Source organism: Esox lucius, chromosome 19 (genome assembly GCF_011004845.1).
Source record: "Esox lucius isolate fEsoLuc1 chromosome 19, fEsoLuc1.pri, whole genome shotgun sequence".
Lineage (NCBI taxonomy): Eukaryota > Metazoa > Chordata > Actinopteri > Esociformes > Esocidae > Esox > Esox lucius.
The window spans coordinates 2,400,911-2,411,208 of NC_047587.1; the positions used below are offsets into that span (position 1 = coordinate 2,400,911).

Below are 10,298 nucleotides of genomic sequence, written 5' to 3' on the forward strand. Positions count from 1 at the left end.
ACCACGTGATTTCCCCCAGGAAGAATAGTTTTGATTCTGGGTGTCAAACGTTGTCAAAAGCAGTTTTTTCGAATGTTGATCAATGCCCGATGTTAACAGTATAGTATTTTTTAAATATTTGTTTGATATCTCAGGGAAAGTCTAAAGAGCTAGTATTGGTGCAACCGTCATGGAGTTTGACGTGTCCGAAAACGGCACCTTCCTTCCGAACGTCTTACCGGTATCGCTTCTCGGCCTTTTGGCTAAGATCAAGTGTAGTATCTGTTCTTATCAGTTTAATATCTGATACGTCCCCTATCTGGGGACCATATATTAAATTGATTTTTGGAATAGGGAGATGGAATAGGGGCTTGCTCCGTCCACTCCACGCATCGACCTGGTATTGCAGTACCTCCAGGAACGGTGCACCCCCCTCTCTTTGTACAAAAAGTAATACTTGTGATGATTTCTGAAGATGTTAGCTTAGCTTGGACGTTGCGATAGTTCTTTTATTTATACATGCAAAACTAGTTAAGACCGAGGTCCCAAATACTGTAGCGCTCTGTATGACCACAAATAAAAACATGAGATTTTAAAACATAAATAAAACACAATAAACAAAAGTGAAACGGTGAGTTGCTTGTCTGATGTGTCTCAATTCGAACATAAAATGTTATTTCTCGTAGTTATGGATATCCAAATAATGTTTACCATCTGCATGCTCCTGCACATACTAAGTCAATTTCATTACCTTGGGCACTTGTGTGGGGTTAATCAACTTTATAGAGTTCGCACAGACAACTTCTTTCGCTTACGGCCATACCAGCCTGAATACGCCCGATCTCGTCCGATCTCGGAAGCTAAGCAGGGTCGGGCCTGGTTAGTACTTGGATGGGAGACCGCCTGGGAATACCAGGTGCTGTAAGCTTTTTCACCAGCAGGGTGTGCTCTTCCATCCTTCTATTATCAGGCAGCCACTGACTTATACAACAACGTTCTTTCAGTTTCTTTCCAACCTTTTGGGATGTTTTAGTCGATGACCTTCTGGCTGTTTTTACTCACTTTGAAAACCAAGACAAACTAATGGACAGTTGTGTCTCTTTTATTTAAGAAAAATACTACATTTAGTTTGGTTCAGTTTTAACACATCATTTGGACATTCTTTTGATCCATTCCTCATAATAATCAGACCGATTTTTTAATAAATTGGACGCTGTGGGGTTAGAGATCAAGTGATCGTTCATCATTCATATAGGTTTGAACACACAGAGGGAAAGTCAAACCGACGGTCGCGGAGGGTCTCTCACACCGCAGTGGGTCATTCTCCAGTGATTTGGTTCTCTTGTTAACAGTGCTCCTAGGTACATTTTTTGTATAAAATCATCTATATATAATCTATATTACCATAAAATGTAACCGACTGTATTCGTTAGCTGCTCACATTTTGATGTAAATGCGTGTCATTCAACACTGATTCTTCTCATTTTCTCTTTGAGGACAGATAACCACGTCACTATGGAGGGAAGACCTTGTGACTTTGGAACCTGCAAATATTTACGTTGCTACAGTCCAGGGTGGTTATTCCCGATGTTGATCAGCTCAACACCGAGGCGGGTTGTTTGCCCTTTTGAAGTGCCACAATTGTGATGCATCTTATCATGGGGAGAAGGAATGCAAGGGGCCCCTGGACTGCATGAAGTCTGGAACGCATGGACATCACCAAACGGTGGGTTTCCTCCTTCATGATGCTTTGCCTGGCCTTTACTGTAGCTGTCTTCAGTTGTTTGTTCATGGGTCTTTCTGCTGTAAGTTTTGTCTTCAGCAAGTGAAATGCATGCTCGATTGGGTTGAGATCAGGTGATTGACCCTGCCATTGCAGAATATTCCACTTCTTTGACATAAAATTCTCCTGGGTTGCTTTCGCAGTATCTAAGTGAAGCGCTGTCCAATCGGCTTCACTGAAATTGGCTGACTCTGAGCAAAAAATATATCCCTATATACTTCAGAATTCATCCGGCTTCTTCTGTCTTCTGTCACATCATCAATAAACAGTAGTGACCCAATGCCATTGGAAGCCATGCATGCCCATGCCATCACACTTCCTCCACTGTGTTTAACAGATGATGTAGTATGCTTTGGATCATGAGCCGTTCCAAGCCTTCTCCATACACTTTTCTTCCCATCATTCTGGTACAGGTTGACCTTTAGTTTCATCTGTCCAAAGAATACTGTTCCAGATCTGGGCTGGCTTTTTTATATGTTTTTTGGCAAAGTTGAATCTGATCTTTCTATTCTTGAGGCTTATGAATGGTTTGCAACTTGTGGCGAACTCTCTGGATTTGCTCTCGTGAAGTCTTCTCTTTATGGTAGACTTGAATAATGATATGCCTACCTCCTGGAGAGTGTACTTCAATTGGCTTGATGTTGTGAAAGGGTTTTTATTTATCATGGAAAGGATCCTATGATAATCCACCACTGTTGTCTTCTGTGGACATCCTGGCCTTTTTGTGTTCAAGAGCTCACCACTGTAACTTGAATATATTTTGATAACAGCCAAAATAAAACAACTTTTGTCAGTGTCCAATTATTTCTGGACCCAACTGTATTTAGGGAAGAAGGGGTCAGCTGGTATTCTGTCTGTAATGGAGTGGCCAGCACAGTTATCGGATTCCAACTCTATTGAGCTGTTGTGGGAGCAGCTTGACTGTATGGTACATAAGAAGTGCCCATCAAGCCAATCCAATGATGGAACGTGAAATCTCTTCAGATTCCCTCAACCAATTGACAACTAGAATGCCAACATTTGTCAAGGCTGTAATTGCTGCAATTGCAAGATTCTTTGACAAAAGCAAAATTATTCCAAGTCTATGCTTGTCAATTCATTTTTGTGTGTATATCTCTACACGAGTCAGGCTGTATAGGCGCTCTTTATCTACAGTATGTGAGACTGACTACAGATCACTATATACAGTATCAGTAATTGTATCCCACACACCTGAGATTTAAAATGTGTTTTTATGTTAAATTTACAAGACACCTCATTCAATCAAGCATTATGGTCTCATACACATTAAAGCTAAACTTGCTGTCATATAAAAATAACAAAATAATGCTTACTAGCTGTAGAATGTAATAATATTGTGTGTTAGAAGAATGTAATGGATGAACTAATATAGTACAAACCAGAATATTGTGGGAAAAATTCTGAGAGTATGAATTAGGCTGTTAGAGAATGTTTGAAGCTGCCTACATCTTGTCTAAAGAACAATAGACCAACAAAGCTACTACAATAGCTTAAAGCTCTGTTCTGGCAAACCTTGGATTAAGCTTTTGACCAATCCATAATTCTCATTTAAACCAAGTTTACAAAGCATGTGGGTAAAAATTAAGGATCAAAGTTACGAAGAATGCAACATAAACAAAACTTTAAGGAAGGCATAATCCAAGGTAAATGTGTTGTCTTCAACACATTTACCTTGGAGTATGTGCTTACAAATGGACTCACCACGCGTGGTAAGTGTAAAAAATAAAATAAATGTATTAGTATTTGAATGGCTAATTTTATAAGTGTTTATTCAGAATTGGCATCATGTCGCCCTGTACCTGTAGGCCGTTGTGTGTGTTAGATCTGGTCTCATCAATGTGGAGATGTGGTTTCAGGTCCGCCTCTGTTGTGTTCTTGCCTTGGTTCTCACCTTGCTGACCTCTCTACCTCACCTGGCCACAACAAATCTGCTGGCTCAGACTACCTCAGGTAAAACTAACCGTTTTCAACGGCTTTGTAGATTGAACTTTATATTGTCTTGCAACTGGGTCGTACTGTACATGTTTACGACTCATAATGCATTAGAACAGAATGATAATGAATGATGGAGGTTGACACTCCCTTATAGCCTCATGACAATGCATTATAATTACATGGGCATGCATTACAATAAGATGACAAAGGATGTTTAATAACACATTATTTGGTCCAGTGTGATGTTTTTATTGTGCATGCTTCTTTTTTTTTTTGCAGTCTTAGAATTACTCTAATCTAGTTTTAGAAAGGGATTTAAAACCGTCGTTTTTCAGGGTTGGTGTATCTGAGATCCTCGTTCACACAAAGCGCTGAGGAGAACAATTGAACTGACTGATGCTGCTTGAAAGGTAAGACATTGAAATAAATTTGTGAGTCTGAATTAAGGTTTTAAAATGGTTTGTAACAACACCTTGATTGCATTTTGACATCTCTCAGAAAGGATATTATGGTAAAATGTCATATGACATTCACACTCCAGGGCCTGTCTTCATGAAGTTCTTGTGAAATGTTCTCAGAGTAACGTCTCTGTATGAAGGCGGACGTATTACCTACTAGAATAAAGCCATCCAGCGTTCAACATTGACGTTAGTGATTCGTCGATTGCAAACGAACAGCTCTTTTTGGTGAACACTAGGAACCAAATCGCTTAATTTAAAAAGGTTAAAATGTATACAATAAAGACAACAGCAGTCAATCTAATAATTGGAACAGGTAAGATGGGAACTATATTAACTATATTTCACGCTTTGACATTATAGATAATATATAATAGTCTATATTATATTATAGGCCAATAATATAATATTGACAACTTTTTCGCATTTACATTCGACATTTTTGTAGCTTTATATTTTTTACAAGGATTTAAAAACAATAGCACATTCGTGAGCCAAAAGAGCCGAGACTTTCAGGTTAACGGAGCCAGAAGAGCCATCTTAACAAAAAGAATTGGAATGCCCATCACCAGCTTCCATCAGCCGTCAACTGTTTACGAATGTCTGCTTTGTTATGAGGAATACAGGGTAAGTTACTCCATTCAATGTAATACATTTAAAACAATCACAAAAACAGAGGGAAACGTGTTACTACTGAAGAACTTATACCAGTCAATGTATTTATCCTACATGCATTGTTTTACAAAGGATGGGATATAACCGGCGCTGTCTACAAACACATTTCAAATGTGAAGGGTTCCAGCACATCCATTCTCATTTGAAACCTTATGACATTCTCCCTTAAAACATTTTTGACCTTGAATTGTTTGAATCCATCCTAATTCTGAGCTTGGCCTTTACCTTGCTGTATGTTGTTATGAAATTTTCATAAAAGCATCATGCTGAGCTCCATTACAATGCTGAAAAATAAAATCCCCACCTATTTGGGGCTGCTGTACTGAAGTCAGTTGTTCCACTTTGTGTATTTTGAAAGGATCTCTGCAGGCAACTCACAGCAAATGGAACTCAGGCGTCACCTGGTGGCCATATGAAGAACTTCAGCTCCTTTGTGCTTCAATTTCTATTCAATGTGGGATAACATATTTCTTGAAATATATTGATCGTCTCTAAATTTGACAGACATCTGACGTTGGTTTCCCGTCACCGATTGGACAATGAATTATTCCAGTGAAGCCGTTGAATTGGTTTGAATCCAATAACTATTCCTCTCATTTCCGATTGGACGGCAGATGACCACGTGATTTTCCCCAGGAAGAATAGTTTAGATTCTGGGTGTCAAACGGTGTCAAAAGCAGTTTTTTCGAATGTTGATCAATGCCCGATGTTAACAGTACAGTATTTGTAAATCTTACATGAGATATTCCAGGGAAGTCTAAAGAGCTAGTATTGGTGCAACCGTCATGGAGTTTGACGTGTCCGAGAACGGCACCTTCCTTCCGAACGTCATACCGGTATCGCTTCTCGGCCTTTTGGCTAAGATCAAGTGTAGTATCTGTTCTTATCAGTTTAATATCTGATACGTCCCCTATCTGGGGACCATATATTAAATTGATTTTTGGAATAGGGAGATGGAATAGGGGCTTGCTCCGTCCACTCCACGCATCGACCTGGTATTGCAGTACCTCCAGGAACGGTGCACCCCCCTCTCTTTGTACAAAAAGTAATACTTGTGATGACTTCCGAAAATGTCAGCTTAGCTTGGACGTAGCGACAGATTTCTTTTATTTATTCAGGGAAAACTAGTTAAGACTGAGGTCTCATTTACTGTAGTGCTCTGTATGACCACAAATAAAAACATGAATTAGATTTTCAAACACAATAAACAAAAGTAAAGAAATGAAACGGTGAGTTGCTTGTCTGATGTGTCTCAATTCGAACATAAAATGTTATTTCTTGTAGTTATGGATATCCAAATAATGTTTACCATCTGCATGCGCCTGCACATACTAAGTCAATTTAATTACCTTGGGCACTTGTGTGGGGTTAATCAACTTTATATAGTTCGCACAGACAACTTCTTTCGCTTACGGCCATACCAGCCTGAATACGCCCGATCTCGTCCGATCTCGGAAGCTAAGCAGGGTCGGGCCTGGTTAGTACTTGGATGGGAGACCGCCTGGGAATACCAGGTGCTGTAAGCTTTTTCACCAGCAGGGTGTGCTCTTCTATCCTTCTATTATCAGGCAGCAACTGACTTATACAACAACGTTCTTTCAGTTTCTTTCCAACCTTTTGGGATGTTTTAGTCGATGACCTTCTGGCTGTTTTTACTCACTTTGAAAACCAAGACAAACTAATGGACAGTTGTGTCTCTTTTATTTAAGAAAAATACTACATTTAGTTTGGTTCAGTTTTAACACTTCATTTGGACATTCTTTTGATCCATTCCTCATATTAATCAGACCGATTTTTTAATAAATTGGACGCTGTGGGGTTAGAGATCAAGTGATCGTTCATCATTCATATAGGTTTGAACACACAGAGGGAAAGTCAAACCGACGGTCGCGGAGGGTCTCTCACACCGCAGTGGGTCATTCTCCAGTGATTTGGTTCTCTTGTTAACAGTGCTCCTAGGTACATTTTTTGTATAAAATAATCTATATCTATATATAATCTATATTACCATAAAATGTAACCGACTGTATTTGTTAGCTGCTCAAATGTTGCTGTAAATGTGCTTCATCTCCAGCCCTCAAGGATTTCCATGTGGAGTCCACGTGCAGGCATAACCAGCGAGTGCTGACTGTACATATGTACAACCCATGGGTCTCTGACGAGACTCTGGTCCACTACCTTAGCAGGTACGTGGGTATCTGGACCGGGAAGAGACAGTTCAGTGTACTGTTGAAGGAGGACAAAAGCAGCCATGATGGCTACCTACACACTCCAGCGTCTTTTTCGTTTGGACCTGACAGGGGCTATCTCCTCTATGCGGGACAACCCATTTACTGTAGGAAATGCAATACCTTCGATCACCTTGCTGAGGCCTGCACCCAGACCCGGTGCAGAAACTCCACGAGATGCTGAGGAAAGTCTAAAAGAGGTGAGTGGAGCCCTGGATGAGAGTTGGAGCGACCTGGTTGAATTGCTACATGAGCCCGCTCACCCCTTCTGGAGCCTGCAGCCTGAGCCGTGGTGGGAGAGAGGAGAAAGGATACGGTGAAGAGGAAGCTGAGAAGTCTGATGTGAGTTGCGCTTTTCCAACCCCGACACCGACTGTGTGGACAGTCCCAAGAGTTCACTGTTTCCCCGACAGTAAAATAGTGTTTTCCCTTTTTGTGTCAAATACAAATGTCTGTTTTCCTTTCCCATGTCGTCTCTTTTTAGAGTCACTAGAGTAAATGTTAGGGGACTAAAAAACACAGTAAAAAGAGCGGCTGTTTTCTCTCATTTGTCCTCAATTAGACCTGCTTTCTCAGTGTGTCTGTTGCAAGAGGTGCATCTAAAAGATCAACGTGACGCGGAGCGTTTCACCAGAGAATGGGTTCAGGGGGATTTGACCGGGATCATCTGGAAGGACTTTCACTTAAAGGTATGATAGCGAAGTATAACCTGTTTGATGCCTACAGAGTGGTGCATGTGGGTGATCCAGGGTTCACATGGGGTAACAGCAGGGGCGCAAAAGCCATCTGGATTATGTTTTTGTCTCACGGGGACTCAGGGTGTCCTGTGCACAAGTAACACCAGTTTTATGTTCTGATCACCACTGCATTTCAGTCTCTGTGAAATTAAACGGTATTGCTTTCGGGAAAGGGTATTAGAAGACTAATATTAACATCTTACATGACAAAGCCTTTGAGAGAAGTTTCATTTCGTTGCCTCAGGTTGCCTGGAGGGAATATTTTAAACATTTCTCAGTATGCTGACAACACAGTTTTATATTTAGCGGATGACCAGAGTCTAAGAGACTCAGTTAAAGTTATTGATGATTTCTCTGTGGCCGCTGGGTCTAAAATAAATAAGAAAAAAACTAAATAAAATGTATAGGACAGTGGAAATGGAGAACGGATAGGTTGTGTGGGTTGTCTAGGTGAAGGGAATCAATGTTACTGCTCAGTGTCCCTTGAGAATGAAATGAAGGATGATTTGGCTAATTGGATGGTTAAAATAAAGGCGGTAAATAGGAGGTTGGGACTGTGGAAAGTCAGGAGGTTATCCTTTATTGGCAAGGTATTAGTGCTGAAGGCAGACATTCTGCCCTCTTTGCTCCACCTTGCTTATGTCTTTCCAATACCAGTGGGCTTAAGGAAAATGTTCACACGGGCAATGTTTAATTTCTTCTGGGGAGGATACGAGTACGTTCGCAGGGATTGGATGTATCCTCTAATTTCCCTTTTAAATGTAACACCTTGTTTTACACAAACATTTGGGGTATTCTCACCTCAATGGGCCTACACAAATGTGAAATATTACTCATTCTGTCTCTCTGCACCTTTAAGATTTCTAGTGAAGTGGGACAAAAGCAGAGTCTGTCTCCCTGCATTTTAAGGAAATAATTCAATAGGCAAGTAAATCCCCTGTCTGTAAAGAAAAGGATAAAGTTCTTAACCACAAAATGTTGTATAGTAACCTGATTGAAAGCATTCGTCCTACAGACATTATATGTATATCTTCTTCCATTTGGTTGTGTGTGCAAATGAAAGGCTTGGATAACAGACTTAAAGATTTTAATTGGTTTGTAGTACACAAGGGTCTTCTGCTACATGCTACATTATGCAATCGTTATTTGAAACGGAATACTTCTTGCACCAGGGATAAATGTTTGGGCATAGAATGTTCAAATGCCAAATTGATCGGGGAAAATGTAAAATGGACTTATGAACAGGTCACTAAACTACATTTACAAAATGTGGAAGAGACACAGATGTTGTAAATAGTGACTCTTATCTTTCTTATCAAAACCAAACTTTATGAAGCCAGTTTTGATAGTCCCCAATTAGAGGCAGCTGCCCCATGTTGCCTCTAATTAGGGACCCTATTTAAGTTGCTCTTTGTTTCCTTAGTTTGTGGATCATTGTTTGAGTTATGTGCTTCAGTTTGCCTCTTTTGTTGTTTTCTGTTTAAGTTATTAAAGAAGAATATTAAGAGGATGATTCCCTTGAACTCTGCACCTGTGTCTCGCCTCCTAAACAGTGACAGTCTCAATTAACAAAATATATTAAAGATCAATATCTTTACTGTACATTGTGTAATTCGCTGAGAACAAAATCACGTAATAACGGTCAATGGAAACCAAAACCACAAACCGACTGAGGGCTGGATTCAAATACACACAGAAAATCTAAGTAAACAACTGAAATCACAGGCTGTTCTAACCTGTGTGAATTTCATCACAGCAACTCATAATGTGACTCAGTAGTGTGTATGACCCCCATGTGCCTGTATGTACTCCCAACAACATCTGATCTCCTCCCAGACCTGGATCAGGACATCAGGGAGCTCCTGGACAGTCTGTGGTGCTACTTGATGGATTCGGATGCACCAATACAGAACGTCCCAGAGGTTCTCAATTGGATTCAGGTCTGAAGAACGTGAGGGCCAGTCAATGGCATCAATACCTTCATCATCCAGGAACTGCCTACACACTCTGGTCACATGAGGCCAGGCATTGTCCTGCACCAGTATAAGTTCTGACGATGGGTCTGAGGATTTCATCCCAGTACCTAATAGCAGTCAGGGTACCGTTGGCTAGCATGTGGAGGTCTGTGTGACCATCCAAGGATATGCCTCCCCAGACCATCACTGACCCACCGCCAAACCGGTGTTGCAGGCAGCGTAACGTTCACCACAGCGTCTCCAGACTTTTCACATCTGTCACATGTGCTCAGTGTGGACCTACTCTCATATGTGAAGAGAACGGGGCGCCAATAGTGGACCTGTCATTTCTGGTGTTCTCTGGCGAATACCAATCAAGATGCACAGTGCTGGGCTGTGAGCACAGGTCCCACTAGAGGACGTTGGGCCCTCATGCCACCCTCATGGAATCTGTTTCTGACAGTTTGGACAGAAACATGCACACCAGTAGCCCACTGAAAATCATTTTGTAGGGCTCTGGCAGTGCT

The 10,298-nt window shown here is 40.9% G+C and overlaps 4 non-coding genes across 4 annotated transcripts; all 4 read left to right on the forward strand.

The window, feature by feature from the left end:
- Nucleotides 1-222: 222 nt before the first annotated feature.
- On the forward strand, nt 223-413 carry LOC114829643. The gene has a single exon (XR_003777523.1). It is a non-coding gene; the product is annotated as a U2 spliceosomal RNA (small nuclear RNA).
- A 375-nt stretch (nt 414-788) lies between these two features.
- Nucleotides 789-907, forward strand: LOC114829608. Its single transcript, XR_003777494.1, has one exon. It is a non-coding gene; the product is annotated as a 5S ribosomal RNA (ribosomal RNA).
- Nucleotides 908-5,689: 4,782 nt separating this feature from the next.
- On the forward strand, nt 5,690-5,880 carry LOC117593435. The gene has a single exon (XR_004574838.1). It is a non-coding gene; the product is annotated as a U2 spliceosomal RNA (small nuclear RNA).
- A 378-nt stretch (nt 5,881-6,258) lies between these two features.
- Nucleotides 6,259-6,377, forward strand: LOC117593436. The gene has a single exon (XR_004574839.1). It is a non-coding gene; the product is annotated as a 5S ribosomal RNA (ribosomal RNA).
- Nucleotides 6,378-10,298: the final 3,921 nt, after the last annotated feature.